Genomic DNA, 25945 nt, shown 5'->3' with positions numbered 1-25945 from the left:
ATTAATAGGGGTGCCCAAACTTTTTCATATAACTGTATATAGTGGGGAAAATAAGTATTTGATACACTGCCAATTTTCCAAGTTTTCCCACCTACAAAGAATGGAGAAGCCTGTAATTTTTATCGTGAAAGGCACAATCTAAAAATAAAGAAAAAAAACAGAAAATCACATTGTATGATTTTTACTAGTGATGAGCAAGTATGTTAACCCTTTCGGCGAACATGCTCGGGTGCTCGCCGAGTATCTTCAGCGTGCTCGGGTGTTATGTTTTAGTCACTCCATGTGCATGATTTGCGACAGTTTAGAAACAGGCATTCCTCACATGTATTACATGGATACCGGGCCCAGGAGCGCCCGGGGACGAAGGTTCCTGCAGGGGGACCAGGGACGGAGCAGCGCCAGCCGTGTCAGCCACGTCCGGGACAGGGATATCACTCCTACCTGCTCCCGCGACCGCTTTAGCTCGGCCTGACACCTCCCGGTCCATGAGCAGCTCCGCCGGGGCTGGGGCGCTGCCGGTCACATGCAGTTCAGACTTCTGCTCCAGACAGCAATTGCAGCTTGTTGGGCCTCCTCCATTCTCCTGCCCAGCTCCCGCACCTCATCTCGGAGGAATCCAGTATTCTCCAGGGACAGTTTCATTAGTATTCCCTCCAGGGTGAGGGGTGATGCGCTTCTTTGCAGGTCACAAGACGGAGCCTCAAGCTGACCTGCCTCCATCTTGCCTGCCGGGTACGGTGTGTCTAGAGTGCTGGAGACTCCGCCCTGTCTCCAAGGTTTATTCTCTCCTCTCCCCTTTCTGGGGCGGTCCCATGGCTGCTTTCTGTCGACCACACCCGGAGGCGGCTTCCCCAGACTGATTGACCGATCCAGGTATATGGCCACAGGCGCATGGGGCGGGCTGCGCTTTTGGCGCCATTCTGGAACCCGGCCCTCTCTTCAGTCAGTCTCACCTCCTGGGCCTCTCTCACTCAGGCCCGCTCCTCCTGAGCAGAGCTCCTGCAGAGCTCCTGCTCCCACTACTTCTCCTCTCACTGTCTTCTCTGACTCGACCCCTTCTAGATGGTTCCATTCCTTCTTATACTCCTACTGAAGTGCTCCCGTAAACTCCACACCCATTACATGGTTCACCCTCCAGCTAGGGACCAGGGACTGTGCTCTCCCTTAGGAGCAATCTCGCCCTTCCCTCTGAAGTGGAGTGTAATGTATGCAAGTGGTTGGGTCCCGGGCAGTACTCCATCCTTACCTGAGAGTGAGATACCACACCTCTGGGTGAGATGCAGTACCTCTGTGGCGACTGAACCCGCAGGGGCGCCACAATAGCACCCGAGCACGCTGAAGATACTTGGAAAACATCCGAGCATGCTCATAAATCTCGAGTAATGAGCATGCTCGCTCATCACTAATTCCAACCTCTCCACCATGGCCAAGACCAAAGAGCTGTCTAAGGACACCAGGGACAAAATTGTAGCCCTGCACAAGGTTGGAATGGGCTACAGGACAACAGACAACCAACTTGGTGAGAAGGCAACAACTGTTGGCACAATTATTAGAAAATTGAAGAAGCACAAGATGTCTGTCAATCTTCCTCGTTCTGGGGCTCCATGCAAGATCTTGCCTCATGGGGTAAGGATAATTCTCAGAAAGTTCAGGAATCAGCCCAGAACTGCATGGTAGGACCTGGTCAATGAGCTGAAGAAAGCTGGGACCACAGTCTCAAACATTACCGTTAGTGACATACTACGCCGTCATGGATTAAAATCCTGCAGGGCACGCAAGGTCCCCCTGCTCATGCCAGCACATGTCCAGGCCCGTTTGAAGTTCGCCAATGACCATCTGGATGATCCAGAAGAGGCATGGGAGAAGGTCAAGTGGTCAGATGAGACCAAAATAGAACTTTTTGGTATCAACTCCACTTGTTGTGTTAGGAGGAAGAAGAAGGATGAGTACAGCCCCATGAACTCTGTTCCAACCGTGAAGCATGGTGGGGGATACCTCATAATATGGGGGTACTTTTCTGCAAAGGGGACAGGACGACTGCACCGTATTGAAGGGAGGATGATGGGGTCATGTATCGCAAAATTTTGGCCAACAACCTCCTTCCCTCGGTAAAAGCATTGAAGATGGGTCATGTTTGGATCTTCCAGCATGACAATGACCTGTAACACTGTCAGGGCAACTAATGAGTGTCTCCATAAGAAGCATTTCAAGGTCCTGGAATGACCTAGCCAGTCTCCAGACTTGAACCCAATAGAAAATCTTTGGAGGGAGCTGAGACTCAATGTTGCCCATCGACAGCCCCGAAACCTGAAAGATCTGGAGAAGATCTGTATGGAGCAGTGGGCCAAAATCCCTGCTGCAGTGTGTGCAAACCTGGTCAAGAACTACAGGAAACGTCGGACCTCTGTAATTGGAAACAAAGGTTTCTGGACCAAATATTAAGTTCTGTTTTTCTATTCTATCAAATACTTATAAAATGCAAATCAATTATGTAAAAATCATACAATGTGATTTTCTAGAATTTTTTTTTTAAGATTTTGTCTCTCACAGGTGAAGTGTACCTATGATAAAAATTACAGACCTCTCCATTCTTTGTAGGAGGGAAAACTTGCAAAATCGGCAGTGTAACAAATACTTATTTTCCCCACTGTATATGGCTATATCAAAGGTCAAATAAAAAAAGTTAAGATGCTTGGAAAAGGAGAAGAGGAAAAAAATGAAGGTTCAAAAACAAAAATTTGGGAGAAAGGCATTCAAAATATGTTATATATCTACTTCAATAACTGTGCAACTTATGGCATGTCGGTGAGTTAACAGAGAGTTTAAGGTATGTGTCATCACCATAATGAAGAAAAAACTAGATTTACCAGTGTCAAAACACTTTACTAAGTGTAAACATAATGAGAAGCAATTCAGTTTCAGAATCATTGTGTGATAAACAGAAAGAGTTGGAGCGGATTCACAAACCATACACATAGGCATCGATTGCCCCAATGCGGAATACAATTTAATTTCATACTGTGGAAAGTTCAGTTGTCCTTGTACCTAGTCTAGAATAGATTCCTCTCTTTTAGGTATAACTGGGGTGTTGATTGAAAATAATTTTCAATTATTTATCTTTTTGACATTTGTTATTTCTTTCTAAGTTTTGAGCTTTCTTAGTCACATTGCCCTATGAAAGAGGATTAGTCACCTATGTTGATTGCACAGTCACTGATATACTCGTTTGTTGACATATTGCAATATTATTTTTCTTCAGATTTTTCTTTGATTAAAAAACTTGGTCTGTTAATACAGTAGTTAGCTTTTAAATTTTAGGGGCATCTCCATCTATAACTAAATAATTATAAGGTGATATTTCCAATGTACAGTAAGTACCATGTGTTCCTCAATAAATAATGCATCCAGGTGCCTGGATCTATGTGAAAAAAGACACTGCCACATACCACCATCCAGGTCTGTACCTGGGTCTATGTGGCAGTAGAGTCACCACCCAATGCCATCATCCAGGTAGTATGTAACTGGATCTATGTGACAGTAGGGTTGCTGCCCCAAATCACCCTTCTAGAGGTTTGTACCTGTATCTTTGTGACAGTAGGGTCACTACCCCATACCACCATTAAGGAGGTCAGTACCTAGATCTATGTGACAGTAGGGTCGCTGCCCCATGGCATCCTTCAGAAAGTCTGTACCTGGATCTATGTGACAGCAGGGTCACCACTGTATACTACCCTCTAGGAGGTCCATACTTGGATCTATGTGAAAGTAGGGTCACTGCCAAGGATCACCATCCAGGAAGTCCGTTCAACCATCTGGATAGCCATTAAGTCCAATTAGTTCTCAAAGGGGCTATCATAGTTCATACCGCCATTCTGGAAGTGTGTACCTGGATCTATTTGATAGTAGAGTCATCAACCCATAGTACCATCCAGAAGGTCTGTACCTAGATCTATGTGAAAGTAGGATCATGACACTATACCAACATCCAAGAGTTATGTACCTGGATCTATGTGACAGTAGGGTTACTGCCCCATATCACCATCCAGGAGGTCAGTACCTGACTCAATGTGACAGTAATGTCACAGCCCAATATCACCCTTCAGAAAGGGTCTACCTGGTTCTATGTGATTGTAGAGTCACCACCCTTTATCACCAGCCAAGAAGTCCGTACCTGTATCTATGTGACAGTAGAGTCGCTGCTCCATAGCACCCTTCAGAAAGTCTGTACCTGGATCTATATGACCGTAGTATCACCCCTCTATACTACAATCCAGGAGATCCATACTTGGATCTATGTTAATGTAGGGTCACTGCCCAGTATCACCATCCAGGAAGTGTGTTCTACCATTTGGATAGCCATTAGGTTCAATTAGGTCTACGAGGGGCTATCATGGTTCAATGTAAATGGATGTGGTCATCCCTGATAACCTGGAGTCTTATGTTGACATGCCCAATATTAGGGCCCCCAATTTGGAGGGGTGATACATCTAGACCCACAGTCTTAGCTATGAAGGATGGGTATAGGGGACGTGAAGGTGACTTGTCCTTGAAAATTTCGTACATATCCACATCCACACAGGGGCATGATAACATGCTGTGAGGGCCGATTAGTCTGGGGAAAATTAAGCCACATCGACTAGTCAAAGTCCTAATTAGCATATGAAATTCACAGTTTATAAAGCCTTTTTTTTTTTTAAACATGGGTGTTGTTGTTAAACAGTATTGAGAGCTGATTGGGAAAGGTATTTAACAACATATAGTCTAATGCTGGTGGGTTGGGGGGCATGGGGGACCTGTCAGGTTCCCTATCAGTGGAACCTGACAGCAGGCGGCGGCACAGCTGTAGAACGCTACTAACCTGCAAATTGACTCCAGAGCTGCAGGCCAATAGCTTTTTAACATGACAGGTTCCTTTTAAGTATCAGGTCAGTAGGGCTCTGAGTGAACTGTCATACTCAGAGTTTAATTGTACCAAGCAGTTCAAGCCTTGAGCATGTTTACAAAATGCTACATATACAATAGTAAATTCCAGTAAATAAGCAAGAATCAATGTTTCTCAGGTCACAAAGTCACGGTCTCTTGGAGTACTGTCACCACATCTGTACATCTACGGTGTGAATCTAAGCAAGGTATATTTTATCAAGCATTACAAATCAGCAGATTAATATAATAACTCTGACAAAGATATAAGAAATTTAGAAAAGTAGAAAAAAACACAAGCATTCGTTTTCAAAAATATTTGACTTAAGCACAATAAACTATGATTAAAGAAAAAACAAGAAAGGTGGAGCGTCTACCTCTCACCCAGGTCCTTTGGCAGAAGGTGAGCCATTTTCACCTGACTTTTAATTATTTTAAATCCACCCCTTTACTAGCTTCAACCAATCAGGAGCCCTCTTTTGTTTTCAATGTTTACATTTTTCACTCACTTAAACCCTCCTTGCAGTGCTTTGTGCCCATAATTACAGCAGGATGAAGTAACTAGATGAGGCTTCTCCAGATCATCGGCCTGGAACTAACTGCACTACCACCATGGACAACAAACCTCTCCTGAGCGACCCTGAAAAATCAAATTATCAGTCTGTGGGGAAAGCCCTGAGAGAAGCTGAAAAGAAAAATATAAAGTGAGTGATCAATCTATCTATAATACATATCATTCTTTCTTTCCTGACTGACTGACCTAAGACTAACATTCTCAATAATCCGAACCTCGCACCTCCATCTCCAAGACTTCTCTCGTGCTGCACCAGTTTTCTGGAATGCACTACCCCAGATGATCCTATTAATATCTAGCCCCCACATTTTTAAGCATGCTTTAAAAACACATCTCTTTAAACAAGCCTATCACCTCAACTCACTAACCTAACTCTCCCCTGTTCCCTCCTTCTAAATATTATCCAGAATCAGCTCCCTCCTATTCATCTGTCTCCACACCCTCCATGCACACGATAACTGCACTTGATAATTGCACTTAAACATACGGGCTGATGACCGGATCATGCAGCTTTATATGTAAATCACTATTTATTATAATGGCTGGACCTGAAATAACAAACACTTTTCAACCTATTGTGTCTCCCCTATTCCCGTTTAGATTGTAAGCTTGCGAGCAGCAGGGCCCTCACTCTTAATGTAACTGTTCAGCTGTCTTACCTTGTATTGAATTTATTGTCTGTATATGTCACCAACTCACCACTTAATTGTAAAGTGCTGCGGAATATGTTGGCGCTATATAAATAAAATTATTATTATTATTCCGTCCTTTCTTTCCTTCCTTCTTTTTTCTTTCCTTCTTCCTTTTTTCCTTCCTTCCTTTCTTTCCTTCTTCCTTTTTTCCTTCCTTCCTTTCTTTCCTTCTTCCTTCCTTCCTTTATTTATCTGTATAGCTAGCCATGAAAAATGCATTTAATGGCAAATGCCATATTACTTAAATAAGACCTGTCACCAGGTCACCACCAGACTGTTTTTCCCCTTTTCTTTTTCCTTCTGGCCTGGGTCCCATCCCCTGATGATGCCGCACATGCAGTGAAACATGTTGGGGGACTTGTGCTATGAGTACAGTTTGTCCTATTCTGCCGTTCCAATGAAGGCACCCGGGTGCCGCTAAGTGTGTGTAGAAATACGAATACCACTATAAAATACTAAAGGCAGATTAGGGACAATGTTTTTTTACATACCCCTAGGCGTTTTTAATCAAATATGAAATAAAAGCTAAGTTTTATGGCTTGTTAGAGAGGGATCTCTTTTGGGGTTCTCCCCATTTTGTAAATGTGCTATGCATGCAAATGAAACCTGCGACGATCTTCTGTGGGCCAAATGTGAACATCCAAATACTCTGCATCCAGTCCTCTCTGCATCTCAGATAAAACATGCCTGGGTCTGCGCAGTGCAGCTCCAAGTGTCATGTGACTGAATCATGTGACTTATTGACCTTATATGGAAAGCAGAGCTGCTTCATTAGCTCTTAAAAGGATTATCCTGGACTATTTTATTTTTTTCCCACCTGGACCTAAGAACTGACAGGCAAGTAGTTGCTAATTACCAGCCTGTTCTAAAAAGTGCTGGCTCAGAGTAGTGATGGACCGCTCCTGCCGGCGATTCAGCTGCTTCACATCAACAGAGCAACTCTTCTTCTTTCAGCCCTCTCTGTCAATGGGGCGTCACGGCCGACGTCATGCTGATTGACAGCTGACTCCCCGCAGTTATTCAGTGGGGAGCCAGCTGTCAGTCAGCACGACATTGACAGCAGCACCCTGCCAACAGAGCAGAGCGGAAGAGAAGCATCTGCTCTGTCGACATGATGTCAGCGAAAGCCGCAGCATCGCTGGCAGGAGCGGACTGTGACCACTCTGAGCTGCCATAGATCGGCGCTTGATAGAACGGGCAGGTAGTTAGCAATTACCTGCGTGTAAGTTCTTAGGCCGAAGGTAAAACATAAAATAGTCCTGGATAACCCCTTTAAGTATCACCTAAAGGCAGAACATGAATACATCTCTCTACGAACTGCTATTTTGGAGTGGTATTCCCATGTGCAGTGCATTTCTGCCAAAATCCAAATTTGGCAGTTTGCCCAAATTTAGCCAGGAAATTCGATTCTCATCGAAGTTATTCAATCCAAATCGGATGTTCCTTAGGTTGAAATTCCAACAACTGGATCCTTCTCTCCACCAACATCAACTCTCAGGAGAGAGTCGGGAGGAGCATTACATGGTCAGCTGATTCCACTGATTAATCTGTGAGGTCCTTTGCTTGCAGATTTTATTTTTGTTATGGTCTGTTATGTTTTAAAAAAGAAAAATGGTGTTGGAAAGTATAGAGTCGGGTTTCTCGGTTCATTATCATTTGTGGCAGATGTCACAACAAGTGGGATTTTGCCCCAGAAGATAAGACGGTGGTTGTGTAACCTACATGCCAGCCGCCTCGCCGTGCTCGGTGAGCGCCCAGGTGACTTTGAAAAGTTAAACGCTTTGTCCACCACTTGGAAAACCCTTGTTGAATGAAACAGGGCACCAATAACAATGAAAACAGCTTATACTCACCTCTCGGACTGCCGCCATGTCTGCCGGCATTCGAATAACATTGTTAAGTTACATCAACGCTGCAGGCAATCAGTAGTCCCAGTTTCATCTGAGGGAAGTATGAACGATGCAGCCAATTAGCAGCTGCTGATTGGCTGCAGCATTCATATGACATAATAATGTCAGGTGAGTGCTGGCAAACGCAGCATTGACATCGCTGGAATAGAGCTGATCTGGGAGGTGAGTATAAGCTGTTTAATTTAAGAAGGAGGTGTCCAAGTAGTGCACAAACCCTGTAAAGACATTTACAGATGAGATACGATTGTTTTTCTGGGCCTTCTTTTGTTATCATCTATCTATTGTCTATGTATTTTATATCAATCCTTTCCCTAATTCCTGAACATTAAAATTTCAGCAACAAGAAGGAAAAGTGGTGTAATTCTGGAAATCACAGGATGGATAGACATGTTCAGGTTCGGACTTGCCCACCAGGAACTCGATGGATCCTCCGGTGGGCCCTGCTGCTGGCCGGCACAGACAAGAGATGGAAAGTCCCTCCTATCTTAGCAGCCAATGCACTGCTTAGCTAATCCACATTCACAGCGGCACACTCCCTCCTCCCCCGCAGTGCCGGTGCTAGGGATCACCTCTCCGGCACAGATCTCAATCAACCTACATCTTCTGCCATTGTAGATGCGGATTAGCTGAGCAGTGCATAGCTGTGCTAGGAACTCTCCCCTGCAGAAATGTCAGTCTGACCATCTCTCATCAGCTCCCTGCCATGCGATCACAGGGAGCCGATGGGTCACCATAGCAGCCGCTATTCCTGCTTGGCAGAGCATGCTGTGGCAGTCTGGACTCTGCACAACCTTATTCCTCCCTGGTAGAGTAGGAGCTCAATGAGGCTGTGAGCTGCAATTGATGCTGTGTCTCTGTAAATCATGCGACTGCTGCCCGGTCCTGCCCCCTCTTCTGCAGCTAATGGTAGCATTAAGAAGACTCCCGTGAGCTCAGCAGACTGGTAGGAAAAATGTGGCACCCCAGGGGTCTGGTTTCCACAGTAATAGCAAAATTACGTCTGAGAGCAGGTGGGAGGTCTCCTGGTCAGGAATCCTATGCATGCCACACCTCCTGCCCAGTCCTGGGAGGGGAAGAACTTCCCCTATATAAAGCTGGGGCTGAGGCAGGGTTAGTGTGTAGAGAAGAAGAGGAGTCCCAGACAGAGACACTGGGTAGGCATGAGAGGAACCATCGAGAGGTGGTGCAGAGACTGTGGACCGTGCCACCTAAGAAGGAAGGACCGTGCCAGCCAGAAGACTCCCTTGCAGCCCATCATCACCCGACAGCCACTGGAACTGGTAGCCCTGGACCATGTGAAACTGGCTCCAAGCAGATCTGGGTATGTCTACGCCCTCACAATCGTAGATCATTACTCCCGGTTCCTGGTGGTGGTCCCGGTCAAGGATTTAACGGCTCAAACAGCAGCTAGAGCATTCCAGCAGCACTTCTGCCGTCCACACGGATACCCAGAGCAGGTGCTGACGGACCAAGGACCTGCCTTTGAAGCGGAAGTCTTCCAGGAGTTCTGCACTCTGTATGGCTGCCGGAAGATAGGAACAACACCCTATCATCCGCAAACCAATGGACTCTGTGAGAAAATGAACCAGGTGGTGATAGACCTTCTGAAAACATTGCCCCTGGAAGAACGCAGTCTGTGGCCTGAGAAACTGCCTGATCTGGTGGACCTATACAACCACATCCCGGTAGGTTCTACCAACTGTACCCCGGCTTACCTGATGAGAGCAAGACCTGGTAAGCTGCCTGTTGATCTGGATATGGGAGTCCTGACACCCGAGGACACTTCACCAGAAGCAGACTGGGACACAGAGAGGCAGCAGCAGTACCGGAAAGTACAGGAGAGCGTTGAGCGAAGTCTCTGTCAAGCTAGAGAAAGACAGGAGAAGACTTACAACCAGTATGCTCCCGCTGTTCCCCTGGTACCTGGAGAGCAGGTCTTGAAGAGGAAGAGACGGCTCCACAAGTTGGACGACCAGTGGGAGAAGGACCCGTACACCGTACTGCCCTCAAGCCATGAGAACCCAAAAGTCTGCACAATCAGTAAGGACGGAGGAGAAACCACAGCCATTGTCTCCCGAGATCACCTGAAAAAGTGTCCCGAGCAGCTACGAAACCCTGAAGAAGATCAAGAAAACCCTCAACCCGTAGAGGAAAGGGAGGAGATGGTTAGTACTGTACTCGGAGACTTCCCTCGGTCTTGGACTCAAGTGAATGGCGCTGTTGTGGTACCCGTCCTCACCTTCCTCCAACCAGCATCCCGAGTGCCTACGGAGAAACAGGTAGAGCTGGAAGAGCAGCCGATCCAGGAGGCAGAAGACCCCACACAAGCAGACCAGGAGAATCAATCCTCTGCTTATAGTGAGCCTGCCGTACCCCTAGTGAGCCAAAGAGCCCGTAGACAGCTGCCCAGTTTACCTTTGACAGCTCCTACATCTTGTAGCTCAGGACCAGTCAGTAAGCTCCGTAGGTCCACTAGAGCCACTAGAGGCCAGTTGCCCGTACGTTGGAGGATCTAAAGTGTTCAAACTGTTTTATTTATATTTACCTGTTTATTGTTGCTTGTAAATAATTATGTATTTCCAGTTATTTTATAGGTGTCAGTTATGGATTATCCGGAATCCTTTGTATATATGTTTGGAGCGTAACCCAGGAAAGGACTAAGACTGTTAAAGACTCGGGGTAGGACAGACCCCTACCTGGTTACGGCTCCCTGTTCCTTGGTGAAATGGACACCCTTGTTTTCTTCAAAAACTGCACCCGGTTGCGAACACGCCGTGACCATCATAATGTGTTTTTTTTTTTCTTTGTTATGCTGTTTCTGTTTATAACTTGTTATGTTTACAAAAATATGTTTAGTCCCGGAGTACTAAATTTTACTAGGGGGGAATGTGGCACCCCAGGGGTCTGGTTTCCACAGTAATAGCAATATTACGTCTGAGAGCAGGTGGGAGGTCTCCTGGTCAGGAATCCTATGCATGCCACACCTCCTGCCCAGTCCTGGGAGGGGAAGAACTTCCCCTATATAAAGCTGGGGCTGAGGCAGGGTTAGTGTGTAGAGAAGAAGAGGAGTCCCAGACAGAGACACAGTCTGGTCTGGAGAGGAGCAGCTATAGGAAAGAAAGATCAGGAGCTCAGTGGGAGCAGTGCTAAAAGGAGTCAGGGGCTGGAAGCTGTAGAGCTCGCCCTGATTGAAGAGTTCTCACCGGACCCGGAGTCCGAGGCTGTGGGGACTAATCCTTACCCAGCAGCAGAAACCGACCGGCAGGGGATTTCAGGTCCTCTGGCCCAGAAACCTGAAGGCACGGTCACACGCAAGGGACCAGCACCGCCGTCGTGGAGCGGAAGCTACCAGAAGGCCCCGAGTCACCGGCCATACGGGTGAGCACCACACGGTACACTCAGGGACGTGGGCTACTTTTACCCGCCTCTAGCAAGGTAGCCAGAAGAGTACAATTAGTTGGGGAGGCCTACAACTCCGCCTGGCCAGGGGAGATCCTATCTGCTCACAGACTGACCAGGCCCCGATCGCTAGCCAGTACTCCGGGAGGGTCTACCTTTGCCACCAGTAAAGACCCTGAACTACACCGCACCGTCTCTGAGTGGTTCCTGGTGCCTGCGTGCAACTCTGCTAACCCCATCATTCACGTCGGCTGCCCTGAGGCCATACCCCTCCCGTTGGGGGTTATACCATCCACGCTGCACATCCGTACCACCGGCCTCAGCGGTCTGCCCTGCAGCGGCGGCTTCATAGCCGCATTCAACGGGTGGCGTAGTCGAATACTCTAACATCTACTGCTAAAGACTGCCATTTAGTTTGACACCCTGGGCACGGACCGGGTCACCGCCACGAGGACTACTACCCCCAACAGATCCGGCTCCGGGTATTCCCTGCGTGCGCAACGCTGCACCACAGCACAGGCCCAGGGGGTGAGTCAACTTTGGCGTAGTCTGCAGGATTTCGTGCCCGCAATCACCGGGTACTGCGTGCCTGAAAAAGAGACTTTTAAACTTACCTGTGGTGAAGATTCCCGCCATCCGACGCCAACTTCTACCTTCTTCCCGCCATCCGTGGAGTTTTCCCGCCGTTGGACGCCATCTTCTGCCTTCTTCCCGCCATCCGTGGAGTTTTCCCGCCGTTGGACGCCATCTTGAAGACGCCGCGCGGGAAGAAGAGGGGCGTGGACTCCGAAAGCGCGCGAGAACTGGAGCTCCGCCTCACGTCCGGACGTTGCGTAAGGTCCTGGAAGGAGCCCAGCAGACGCCGACGTCACAGGAGCGCGACGGAAGGTCCTCGACCCTGACGATCCACTGCGGAGCCGCGGCCTACGGAAGAGGATCATCGCAAGGTAGGCCACGGTCCACTAGGGGGGAGGAGGATGTCGGATACGGAGGAGAGCTTCACTGCCACAGCCACCGCCAGCGCCACCGCTGCAGCGGTCATGCCTTTCACGATGTCCTATATCCCGGGGGCAGCCTGGCTACCCCAGTACTCAGGGGAGTCACATACCCTGAATGACTTTAGAGAAAAGCTGGATAGCCTCTTCCAGGTGTACCCCCTCACAGAAGAGCAAAAAGTGAGCATCCTGGTGGCCCAACTAACCGGGGCAGCCCAAAGGGAGGTAAAGTCCTGGCCACCTGGGAGGAGGACTGTAGCAGGGATATTAACCCGGCTGAAGGACACCTTTGATACCCGCACCTCAGCTGAGATAAAGCTTAGTTTCTACAGGTGCAAACAGCGAGCACATGAGAATATAAGGGACTATGCACTAAACCTACAAGAGGCCCTGAGAGCCATTAAGCAGGCCGACCCTGACGGCGTGGGAAACGAGGACAGGCTGTTGACCGAACAATTTATAGAGGGACTATATTGCAATGCCCACCGAACCCAGTTGCGGGCAATGGCCTTACAGGATCCTCATCTGGACTTTGCACAGTTCAAGGACAGAGCCATTCGGGTGCTCCGAGAACCGGCACCGGGTGGCGTTGTGGCCCACAGGCGCCCTACTACCGCTTACCACCAGGAGGCGGCGCCCTTGTCGGCAGGGCCTGTGGGAGCTGATGCGCAGGCTTTGAACAATGACCTGGCTCCAGACCTGCACCATCAGGTCCAAGAGCTAGCTAAAAGCGTAGCTGCGCTAACCCGAACTGTGCAGTCTTTACAGGTTGCTGCTCCAGGGAAGATCCAGCTGGCATCTGGACCGGAGGACATCCCGTGGCGTCGACCAAGGAGGACCCCACCGGCCAGAGGAAGACCCAGCGACCGATACAACGAGGACGGACAACCCATCTGCCGCCGCTGCAATCAACCCGGACATATGGCAAGGTACTGTCCTTTAAACTGGCACAACCTGGGGTAGAGGGCCAACCCCCAGGCATAAGATCATCAGGCCCATCGAACTGGCATGACAAATACGTGGGAGGACGTCCAGTCTTGCCTGTAGTACTGGATGGCATTCCTATGAGTGCCCTACTTGACACCGGGTCACAGGTCACCACCATCCCGTACGTGCTCTTTAAGCAGTACTGGAATGACTCGGATATAACCCGCTACCCTGACGACGACTTGAGTATCATCGCCAGCAATGGTCAACCCGTGCCACAGATCGGATTCAAAGAGATGACCATTAAAGTCGGTAGAGTCGAACTGGCAGCACAGGGACTGATCATTGTAGACATTGACAAGCGCGAGAGTCACCCAAAGATAACTCTAGGAACTAATGTGATTGAAAATTGTCTTGCAGAGGTGATTTTCATTTTACAGCAGGTTGCCACGAACGCCAGCTCCGGCCAACAGCGAGTGCTCCAAAAAGAGATCCGGGCACTGATGCGGCGGCAACAGGTGGAACTCTCCAGTGGTGAGATTGGAAGCGTGAGAATGTGTGACCCTTTCCCTATTGCCATGCCCCCAAAAAGTGAAATGATGATTTGGTGCCGGGCAGCTATTGGTCTAAGAGGTAGAGACTACCAAGCAATGGTAGAACCCGTCTACTCAGACAGTAGGCCCACCATTTTGACAGCACGGGGGGTGGTTGATGTACGCCATGGGAGGGTGCCCGTTCGCATAATAAACATCGGGAAAAGGGAAGTGTACCTGCCCCGGTATGCTACGCTAGCCAAATTGTATACCATCAATCAAAATTCTGTACAGTCCGTGGAACCCTTGCCTCCATCTCATCCAGAGGAAGGTAACGGCTCTAAGAAAACAATAGAGGACTGGTGTCAGCAACTACATTTGGGTACTGACTCCACTCCCTCACACCAGAAACAGGGAGTCTATCGGGTGGTTCAAGAGTACGAGAGAGTGTTTAGTAAACACCCGTTAGACTTCGGGCGAGTAAAGGGGGTAGAACATCATATCCCCACGGGAGACCATCCTCCCATAAAGGAGAGATACCGACCCGTACCCCCTGCACACTACCAACACGCCAAGGGGATGCTTAGAGACATGAAGGAGGCTGGAGTAATCAGGGATAGCTGTAGCCCCTGGGCAGCTCCACTAGTCTTGGTTAAAAAGAAGGACAACACCATGAGAATGTGTGTAGATTACCGGAAAATCAACCGTATCACACACAAAGATGCGTACCCCTTACCAAGGATAGAGGAGTCTTTGGCTGCTTTAAAATCTGCTAACTTCTTCTCCACTTTGGATCTCACTAGCGGGTACTGGCAGGTTCCTGTAGCAGAGGGAGAAGACCGCATTCACCACCCCGATGGGACTTAGCGAGTGTACCTGCATGCCGTTCGGACTCTGCAACGCACCAGGAACCTTCCAACGATTGATGGAATGCTGTCTGGGACACCGAAACTTCGAGACGGTCCTGTTATACCTGGACAATGTCATCGTCTACTCCAAGACCTACGAGGACCACCTGAAACACCTGGCAGAAGTGTTCGAAGCCCTGGCAAACTACGGCCTAAAGGTGAAACCCTCCAAGTGTCACCTCCTGAAACCAAAGGTGCAGTACCTGGGACACGTGGTGAGTGCTGACGGAGTGGCTCCCGACCCTGATAAGATCACCGCAATTAAGGAATGGCCAAGCTCCTCCAGCGTAAAGGAAGTGCGGCAGTTCCTCGGGTTGGTAGGCTACTACCGAAGATTCATTCCCGGTTTCACCAAAAAGGCAGCTCCTATGCAGGACCTCCTGATAGGCCAGTCCAGGAAGGCCAAGAACCAGAAGCCACCCTTCAGATGGGAGAAGCTGGAAGAAGAGTCCTTCCGCCAGCTGAAGATGGCCCTCACGGGGGATGAAATCCTGGCGTACCCTGATTACAGCCAGCCCTTTATCCTCTACACCGACGCAAGTAACATCGGGCTAGGAGCCGTACTGTCCCAGATCCAGCAGGGGAAAGAACGGGTAATTGCTTACGCCAGCCGAAAACTGCGACCCACCGAAAGAAACCCTGAGAATTACAGCTCATTCAAGCTAGAGTTCCTGGCAGTGGTGTGGGCAGTCACCGAACGCTTTAGGCACTACCTCGCCTCTTCCCGGTTCACCGTGTACACGGATAACAACCCGTTGACACACCTGGATACGGCAAGACTCGGTGCCCTGGAGCAGAGATGGATGGCCCGCCTGTCCAACTATGAGTTCACGATCAAATACCGGGCAGGACGCTCCAATACCAACGCGGATGCCCTGTCCAGAATGCCAAACCTACCGGACGTAGGGGAAGATCCAGAGGAATTGGAAGAAGTTGAACTCCCCGCGTTCCACCGTCATGGGACTATCCAGTATTCCCACCGTGTAAGGGGTAAGCAATCCGCTACGTTCAACCCCTTACCTCATTACAACTGGGCGGAAACGCAAGACAGTGACCCCGCCGTCCGACTGGTGAAGGAGATGCTGACTCAGCCAGATGCCCGCCTTGACCCAGACGCTCCGGAGGAGACCAAGCAACTGTGGGCTGAGAAGAGTCGACTGTTCCTTTACAAGGGGAAGTTGTGCCGCAGAATGGTTAACTCCCGGACGCATGAACTGATCTGGCAAGTAGTGGTGCCAAGAAGAGACGCGGCTATGGTACTGGAGGCATACCACGACGGAGCTGGGCACTTCGGATGGAAGAAGCTGGAGTTCCTGCTGCGCGGGCGGTTCCACTGGGTAGGCATGAGAGGAACCATCGAGAGGTGGTGCAGAGACTGTGGACCGTGCCACCTAAGAAGGAAGGACCGTGCCAGCCAGAAGACTCCCTTGCAGCCCATCATCACCCGACAGCCACTGGAACTGGTAGCCCTGGACCATGTGAAACTGGCTCCAAGCAGATCTGGGTATGTCTACGCCCTCACAATCGTAGATCATTACTCCCGGTTCCTGGTGGTGGTCCCGGTCAAGGACTTAACGGCTCAAACAGCAGCTAGAGCCTTCCAGCAGCACTTCTGCCGTCCACACGGATACCCAGAGCAGGTGCTGACGGACCAAGGACCTGCCTTTGAAGCGGAAGTCTTCCAGGAGTTCTGCACTCTGTATGGCTGCCGGAAGATAGGAACAACACCCTATCATCCGCAAACCAATGGACTCTGTGAGAAAATGAACCAGGTGGTGATAGACCTTCTGAAAACATTGCCCCTGGAAGAACGCAGTCTGTGGCCTGAGAAACTGCCTGATCTGGTGGACCTATACAACCACATCCCGGTAGGTTCTACCAACTGTACCCCGGCTTACCTGATGAGAGCAAGACCTGGTAAGCTGCCTGTTGATCTGGATATGGGAGTCCTGACACCCGAGGACACTTCACCAGAAGCAGACTGGGACACAGAGAGGCAGCAGCAGTACCGGAAAGTACAGGAGAGCGTTGAGCGAAGTCTCTGTCAAGCTAGAGAAAGACAGGAGAAGACTTACAACCAGTATGCTCCCGCTGTTCCCCTGGTACCTGGAGAGCAGGTCTTGAAGAGGAAGAGACGGCTCCACAAGTTGGACGACCAGTGGGAGAAGGACCCGTACACCGTACTGCCCTCAAGCCATGAGAACCCAAAAGTCTGCACAATCAGTAAGGACGGAGGAGAAACCACAGCCATTGTCTCCCGAGATCACCTGAAAAAGTGTCCCGAGCAGCTACGAAACCCTGAAGAAGATCAAGAAAACCCTCAACCCGTAGAGGAAAGGGAGGAGATGGTTAGTACTGTACTCGGAGACTTCCCTCGGTCTTGGACTCAAGTGAATGGCGCTGTTGTGGTACCCGTCCTCACCTTCCTCCAACCAGCATCCCGAGTGCCTACGGAGAAACAGGTAGAGCTGGAAGAGCAGCCGGTCCAGAAGGCAGAAGACCCCACACAAGCAGACCAGGAGAATCAATCCTCTGCTTATAGTGAGCCTGCCGTACCCCTAGTGAGCCAAAGAGCCCGTAGACAGCTGCCCAGTTTACCTTTGACAGCTCCTACATCTTGTAGCTCAGGACCAGTCAGTAAGCTCCGTAGGTCCACTAGAGCCACTAGAGGCCAGTTGCCCGTACGTTGGAGGATCTAAAGTGTTCAAACTGTTTTATTTGTATTTACCTGTTTATTGTTGCTTGTAAATAATTATGTATTTCCAGTTATTTTATAGGTGTCAGTTATGGATTATCCGGAATCCTTTGTATATATGTTTGGAGCGTAACCCAGGAAAGGACTAAGACTGTTAAAGACTCGGGGTAGGACAGACCCCTACCTGGTTACGGCTCCCTGTTCCTTGGTGAAATGGACACCCTTGTTTTCTTCAAAAACTGCACCCGGTTGCGGACACGCCGTGACCATCATAATGTGTTTTTTTTTTTCTTTGTTATGCTGTTTCTGTTTATAACTTGTTATGTTTACAAAAATATGTTTAGTCCCGGAGTACTAAATTTTACTAGGGGGGAATGTGGCACCCCAGGGGTCTGGTTTCCACAGTAATAGCAATATTACGTCTGAGAGCAGGTGGGAGGTCTCCTGGTCAGGAATCCTATGCATGCCACACCTCCTGCCCAGTCCTGGGAGGGGAAGAACTTCCCCTATATAAAGCTGGGGCTGAGGCAGGGTTAGTGTGTAGAGAAGAAGAGGAGTCCCAGACAGAGACACAGTCTGGTCTGGAGAGGAGCAGCTATAGGAAAGAAAGATCAGGAGCTCAGTGGGAGCAGTGCTAAAAGGAGTCAGGGGCTGGAAGCTGTAGAGCTCGCCCTGATTGAAGAGTTCTCACCGGACCCGGAGTCCGAGGCTGTGGGGACTAATCCTTACCCAGCAGCAGAAACCGACCGGCAGGGGATTTCAGGTCCTCTGGCCCAGAAACCTGAAGGCACGGTCACACGCAAGGGACCAGCACCGCCGTCGTGGAGCGGAAGCTACCAGAAGGCCCCGAGTCACCGGCCATACGGGTGAGCACCACACGGTACACTCAGGGACGTGGGCTACTTTTACCCGCCTCTAGCAAGGTAGCCAGAAGAGTACAATTAGTTGGGGAGGCCTACAACTCCGCCTGGCCAGGGGAGATCCTATCTGCTCACAGACTGACCAGGCCCCGATCGCTAGCCAGTACTCCGGGAGGGTCTACCTTTGCCACCAATAAAGACCCTGAACTACACCGCACCGTCTCTGAGTGGTTCCTGGTGCCTGCGTGCAACTCTGCTAACCCCATCATTCACGTCGGCTGCCCTGAGGCCATACCCCTCCCGTTGGGGGTTATACCATCCACGCTGCACATCCGTACCACCGGCCTCAGCGGTCTGCCCTGCAGCGGCGGCTTCATAGCCGCATTCAACGGGTGGCGTAGTCGAATACTCTAACATCTACTGCTAAAGACTGCCATTTAGTTTGACACCCTGGGCACGGACCGGGTCACCGCCACGAGGACTACTACCCCCAACAGATCCGGCTCCGGGTATTCCCCGCGTGCGCAACGCTGCACCACAGCACAGGCCCAGGGGGTGAGTCAAAAACAGTTTTAATTTTTTACTGTTACTTTATGTGAAAATGATATGTATAAAAGAATAGTGGATATATATACGTACATCGATTTTGGGGGAGGTTGTTTATATTTCTTGCTTGAGAAAGGGTCATTTGGCTATACATGCTATATATGAGGGAGGAGGACTTGGCTATGTATGCTATGTGTGTGGGGGGCTATGCATACTACAGGTGCATCTCACTAAATTAGAATATCATCAAAAAGTTAATTTATTTCAGTTCTTCAATCCAAAAAGTGAAACTCCTATATTATATAGAGTCATTACACACAGAGTGATCTATTTCAAGTGTTTATTTCTGTTAATGTTGATGGTTATGGCTTACAGCCAATGAAAACTCAAAAGTCATTATCTCAGTAAATTAGAATACTTTATAACAACAGCTTAAAAAATGTTTTTAAAATCCGAAATGTTGTCTTACTGAAATGTATGTTCAGTAAATGCCCTCAATACTTGGTCGGGGCTCCTTGTACATCAATTACTGCATCAATGCGGCAATGTGGCATGGAGGCGATCAGCCTGTGGCTCTGCTGAGGTGTTATGGAAGCCCAGGTTGCTTTGATAGCAGCCTTCAGATCGTCTGCATTTGTTGGGTCTGGTGTCTCATCTTCCTCTTGACAATACCCCATAGATTCTCTATAATAGATTCTCTATGGGGTTAAGGTCAGGCGAGTTTGCTGCCAATCAAGCACAGTGATACTGTTGTGTGTAAACCAGGTATTGGTACTTTTGGCAGTGTGGACAGGGGCCAAGTCCTGCTGGAGAATGACATTTCCATCTACAAAAAGCTTGTTGGCAGAGGGAAGCATGAAGTGCTCTAAAATGTCTTGGTAGATGGGTGCGCTGACTTTGGTCTTGATAAAACACAGTGGACCTCCACCAGCAGATGACATGGCTCCCCAAACCGTCACTGATTGTGGAAACTTCACACTAGACCACCAGCAGCTTGGATTGTGGCCTCTCCACTCTTCCTCCAGACTCTGGGACCTTGATCTCCAAATGAAATGCAAAATTTACTTTTATCTGAAAACAACACCTTGGACCATTGAGCAACAGTCCAGGTCTTTTTCTCCTTGGCCCAGGTAAGATGCTTCTGGCGTTGTCTATTGGTCATGAGTGGCTTGACACAAGGAATGCGACACTTGTAGCCCATTGTAACGGGTCTGGGAGGCGGAACCTCTGGGCTACAATACAAGGGGGCGGTCCTTGTAAGGGAGCGGGTGGCGACCAGGCAGGTAGTCACAGGAGGTGACCAGGACAGTCTCTGGGTGTACGGGCAGGAGGACACGGCAAGTGATCGGGGCAGTCTCTGGATAAAGGGTAGGTACGACCTGTGATGGCTGAACCTCCAGGTAGGCTAGCAAGGCAGATGGAGAATGTGTGCTCCCAGGTGAGCAAGCGAGAGTCTCTGGAATAGCAGGTGGTCACAGCACGTGACGGCGGAGCCTCCAGGTAGGCAAGCAGGCAGGTAACGGAGAAGCGCTCCCAGGTGAGCGGGCAAGAGTCTCAGGAATAGCTGGTGGTCACAGCACGTGACAGCGGAGCCTCCGGGCAGGCAAGCAGGCAGGTAGCGGAGAAGCGCTCCCAGGTGAGCGGGCAAGAGTCTGGAGTAGCTGGTGGTCACAGCACGTGACAGCGGAGCCTCCGGGCAGGTAAGCAGGCAGGTAGCGGAGAAGCGCTCCCAGGTGAGCGGGCAAGAGTCTGGAGTAGCTGGTGGTCACAGCACGTGACAGCGGAGCCTCCGGGCTGGCAAGCAGGCAGGTAACGGAGAAGCGCTCCCAGGTGAGCGGGCAAGCTGGTCCATAGACAGACTGACCGGAGTTGTAAGGCAGACCGTCGGACCTCAGGCAAGCAGGCAGGTAGCTGAGGTGCGCTCCCAGGTGAGCGGGCAGGCTGGTCCTTAGACAGACTGACAGGAGTAGTAAGGCAGACCGTCGGACCTCAGACTAGCAGACAGGTAGCAAGTAATCAGGCAGGAATCTGACAGGTAACTGGCAGGTAACTGGCAACGGGACCTGAGGGCTGAAGCACAGGTGAGACACAGGTGCAAACAACATTGCTCGGGCACCTCCATTTTGGAGGAGGTGCCTTATATATGATGAAGTCCTCCGGCCATTGGCCGGGGACTCCTTAGGACGGCGCGCGCGGCCCCTTTAAGAGGAGGGGAGCGCGCGCGCGCGCGCCCTAAGCACAGGGGCCGGGAAGGAGCGCGCGCTGAGAGCAGAGCGGGAGGAGGACGCCGGGAAGGAGCGCGCGCTGACAGCAGAGCGGGAGAGGGACGCCGGGCACGGGGCAGAGCGGTGAGGAGAGCAGCGTCCCTGCCTAGCAGAGGGCAGGGACGCCGGCACTACAGTACCCCCCCCTTTAGGCCCCCCCTTTTTTAGGCCAGACAGAAATTTAGCTAGGATGAGCGGGGCATGGATGTTCTCCCGGGGCTCCCACGTTCTCTCCTCAGGACCAAACCCCTTCCAATCTACCAGAAAAAAGGTCTTTCCTCTTACCCTTTTGGTGGCAAGAATGTTCTCTACCTCAAACTCGTCCTCAGCAGAAACCGGAGCAGGAGGCGTACCTGTAGACTTGGAAAAAGAGTTAAGTACCACAGGTTTGAGGAGAGATACATGGAAGGAGTTAGGGATCCGTAAGTTGGCCGGGAGTTTCAATTTATAGGCCACCGGGTTGATCTGACTGGTGACCTCCAGAGGTCCGATGAACCGAGGCCCTAACTTGTAAGAGGGTATCTTGAGTCGAACATATTTAGATGAGAGCCAGACCTTATCTCCTGGACGAAATTGAGGAGGATCCAGGCGTTTTTTGTCAGCGTGTCTTTTCATCCGCTCGGACGACTGAAGGAGTGCGGATCGGGTACTCTCCCAAATGGAGGAAAATTTGCTAACGAGAGATTCCGCAGCCGGGTTGTCCACCGAGGTGGAGACAGGAAAAGGAATCCGAGGATGCTGACCAAAGACTACAAAAAACGGGGATTTGGAGGAGGATTCGCTCTCGTGATTATTGTAAGAGAACTCGGCCCATGGTAGGAGATCCACCCAGTCAGAATGGTGGGCATTAACGAAGTGCCGGAGGTAACTGGTCAGGTTCTGATTGATCCGCTCCACTTGACCATTGGACTGTGGGTGGTAAGCGGAAGAGAAGTCCAGGGTGACGTCTAGTAGTTTACAAGTGGCTCTCCAGAAGCGTGAGGTGAACTGTACCCCACGATCCGACACGATGTGGAGGGGCAGGCCATGAAGACGGAAGATGTGACGAATAAAGTCTCTAGCTAGCTCGGGTGCAGACGGGAGGCCTGGCAGGGGAACGAAATGAGCCATCTTGGAGAAGCGGTCAGCGACCACCCAAATGACCGTACAACCGGCAGAGAGTGGGAGGTCAGTTATGAAGTCCATTGCAATATGCTGCCAGGGGGCAGCAGGTACTGGGAGCGGAAGGAGGCGACCGGCTGGCAGATGTCTCGGAACCTTGTTGCGGGCGCAGGACACACAGGCAGAAACAAAGTCTATTACATCCTTGTGCAGGGTAGGCCACCAGTAGTGCCGGGAAATAAGCTGGAGGGTCTTCTTCTGACCAGCGTGGCCAGCCAGTTTAGACGAGTGACCCCAGTGAAGGATCTTCTCCCGATCAGGTACTGATACGAACGTCTTTCCGGGAGGGAGACGATTTAGACTCACGGGAGCCACCTGCATTACTCTGGCGGGATCGATGATGTGTTTCGGATCTTCCTCGAGATCAGATACCAGAAAGGATCGAGACAAGGCGTCCGCCTTGACGTTTTTGTCAGCCGGGCGAAAATGAAGGACAAAATCAAAACGAGCAAAAAACAAGGACCACCGGGCTTGGCGCGGGTTAAGTCTCTGGGCATGCTGGAGGTAAGCCAAGTTCTTGTGGTCAGTGTAAATTATTACCGGGTGAAGAGCCCCCTCAAGCAGGTAACGCCACTCCTCCAATGCCAGTTTGATGGCCAATAACTCTCGATCTCCTATGGAATAATTGCGCTCAGAGGAGGAGAAGAGTTTAGAGAAGAAGCCGCAAGTTACCATCCTCCCGGAAGAAGATTTTTGAGTAAGTACCGCTCCAGCTCCAGAGGAGGAGGCGTCCACTTCCAGGAAGAACTGCTTGTTGCCGTCCGGGCGATGCAGCACCGGGGCGGAAGAGAAGGCCTGTTTTAAGGAAAGAAAGGCTTCTTCTGCTTCGGGCGGCCACTCTTTGGGATTAGTACCCTTACGGGTGAGCGCGGAAATTGGGGCAGTCCGGGAAGAGAAGTGTGGTATGAAGAGGCGGTAGTAGTTGGCGAAGCCCAGGAACCGCTGAATGGCCTTCAACCCCTCCGGTCGGGGCCATTTCTCGATGACAGACAGTTTCTCTGGATCCATTCATAGGCCGGTCTGAGAAATAATGTAGCCCAAAAACGGAAGCGAGGTCTGCTCAAAGAGGCACTTCTCGTATTTAGCGAAGAGGTGATTCTGCCTGAGCCTGAGCAGGACCTGACGAACGTCCCTCCGGTGAGTCTGGAGATCCGGAGAGAAGACCAAGATGTCGTCCAGGTACACCACTACGCAGGAGTAGAGAAGGTCCCGGAAGATGTCATTGACCAACTCTTGAAAGACGGCAGGAGCGTTACAGAGACCAAAGGGCATTACCAGGTATTCATAGTGGCCGTCCCGGGTGTTGAATGCCGTCTTCCATTCATCCCCTTGACGGATACGAACCAGGTTGTACGCCCCACGGAGGTCTAGTTTGGTGAAGATTCTAGCCCCCCTCAGACGATCAAATAATTCTGGAATGAGCGGAAGGGGGTACTTATTCTTCACCGTGATCTGGTTTAGGCCTCTATAGTCTATACAGGGACGGAGAGAGCCGTCCTTCTTTTTGACGAAAAAGAAGCCTGCTCCCGCCGGGGAGGTAGATTTCCGGATGAATCCCCTGGCCAGATTCTCCTCAATATATTCGGACATCGTCTCAGCAGCGGATAAAGGATAAATACGCCCACGGGGAGGAGTAGTACCGGGTAACAGGTCGATGGGACAGTCGTATGGTCTATGAGGGGGTAATGTCTCTGCCTCCTTTTTATTAAAGACATCAGCATAAGACCAATAAGGAATTGGAAGTCCAGGTAGATTAGCTGGGGTAGGAGAGGGACGGACGGGATGGACGGGAACCAGGCAGGTCTTATGACAGTCTTGTCCCCAGCGAAGGACTTCTCCGGTTTGCCAGTCAAGCACGGGTGCATGTTTCTGGAGCCAAGGCAGACCTAGCAAGAGGGCGTGAGAGAGTCCAGGCAGAACATGAAAGGAGATACTTTCAGAATGCAGCATTCCCACCTGCAGAGTAATGGATTCGGTGATGAGTTGGATGGGGCGTGGTAAGAGCCCCCCATCCACGGCAGCCACAGACAAGGGTACAGCCAGAGGTTTGGTGGGGATGCGGTATTTCTCTACCAGGGACTGTGAAATAAGATTCCCGGCTGCTCCAGAGTCCAGTTGGGCTAGTTCGAAATAACGGTTCTCCCCGTAGACGATTGAAACTGACAACAGCAGGGATGGAGAGGATTTATTCTTGTCTAGGTGGACCTCTCTGAGCGAACCTAGACACAGGCGTTTCCCGACTTCTCCGGGCAGGCACGGATCCGGTGCTCCTTACTGCCACAGTAGAAGCAGGTCCCCTCGGCACGGCGTAAGTCCTGACGGGTCTTGACCATCTTGGTCTGGTCGACCTGCATAGGCTCAGGAGGGTGTACCTGGTTAGAGACAGAAGGAGTGACGGGTTTCTGAAAAGTAGGAGCTAGACGTGGTAACCTCCTCTCACGGGTGACCTCTCTGGCACGCTCCTGGAACCGTAGGTCAATCCGGGTGGCAAGAGTTATTAAGTCATCGAGAGTGGTAGGAATGTCCCGACCGGCTAGTTCATCTTTAATACGGCCGGACAGACCCTCCCAGAAGACGGAAACCAGAGCGTCGTTATCCCAGGCCAGCTCCGAGGCAAGGGTACGGAACCGTATGGCATATTGGCCCACGGTGAGACTCTCCTGACGGAGGCGTAGCAACGATGATGCAGATGAGGTCTTCCGTCCGGGTTCGTCGAAGACTTTCCGGAAAGCCGTGAGAAAAGCAGGCAAGTTGGACACCAGGGGGTCTCCTCTCTCCCATAGAGGATTTAGCCAGGCCAGGGCATCCCCGGTGAGATGGGACATGATGAAGGCAATTTTGGCCCGGTCGGAGTTAAACTGGTGGGACAAAAGTTCAAAGTGCAGGGTGCACTGATTTAAGAAGCCCCGAGCCTGGACGGAGTCGCCTCCGAAGCGAGGAGGTGCAGAAAGCCGGGGTCCGGGGTAGGATACCATGGTATTAGTGGGCAGCGGAGCTGCCGGATTGCAAGATATGGCACTGGCGGAGGTTGTTGGTGGATCAGACAGAGTGTTCAGGCGAGTATTGACATTCCGCAGGTGACCCAGGATGGACTCCTGTTGGGACCTCTGACGGGACAGTTCAAGACAGAGGTCCGAGAGCGAGGGAGCTTGGGTGCCACCGGGTTCCATGGCCCGAGCAAACTGTAACGGGTCTGGGAGGCGGAACCTCTGGGCTACAATACAAGGGGGCGGTCCTTGTAAGGGAGCGGGTGGCGACCAGGCAGGTAGTCACAGGAGGTGACCAGGACAGTCTCTGGGTGTACGGGCAGGAGGACACGGCAAGTGATCGGGGCAGTCTCTGGATAAAGGGTAGGTACGACCTGTGATGGCTGAACCTCCAGGTAGGCTAGCAAGGCAGATGGAGAATGTGTGCTCCCAGGTGAGCAAGCGAGAGTCTCTGGAATAGCAGGTGGTCACAGCACGTGACGGCGGAGCCTCCAGGTAGGCAAGCAGGCAGGTAACGGAGAAGCGCTCCCAGGTGAGCGGGCAAGAGTCTCAGGAATAGCTGGTGGTCACAGCA

The 25945-nt window shown here is 50.7% G+C and overlaps 1 pseudogene; it reads left to right on the top strand.

Moving 5' to 3' along the window:
• The first annotated feature begins 5532 nt into the window (after positions 1–5532).
• Positions 5533–25945, top strand: part of LOC141154389 (solute carrier family 2, facilitated glucose transporter member 6-like) — a 52899-nt pseudogene continuing 32486 nt past the window's right edge.

Source organism: Phyllobates terribilis, unplaced genomic scaffold, assembly GCF_046119375.1.
Source record: "Phyllobates terribilis strain yellow unplaced genomic scaffold, ASM4611937v1 Scaffold_7__3_contigs__length_470593459, whole genome shotgun sequence".
Lineage (NCBI taxonomy): Eukaryota > Metazoa > Chordata > Amphibia > Anura > Dendrobatidae > Phyllobates > Phyllobates terribilis.
Note: the sequence above shows the minus strand (reverse complement) of the source record. Positions and strands in the feature narration are given on the sequence as shown.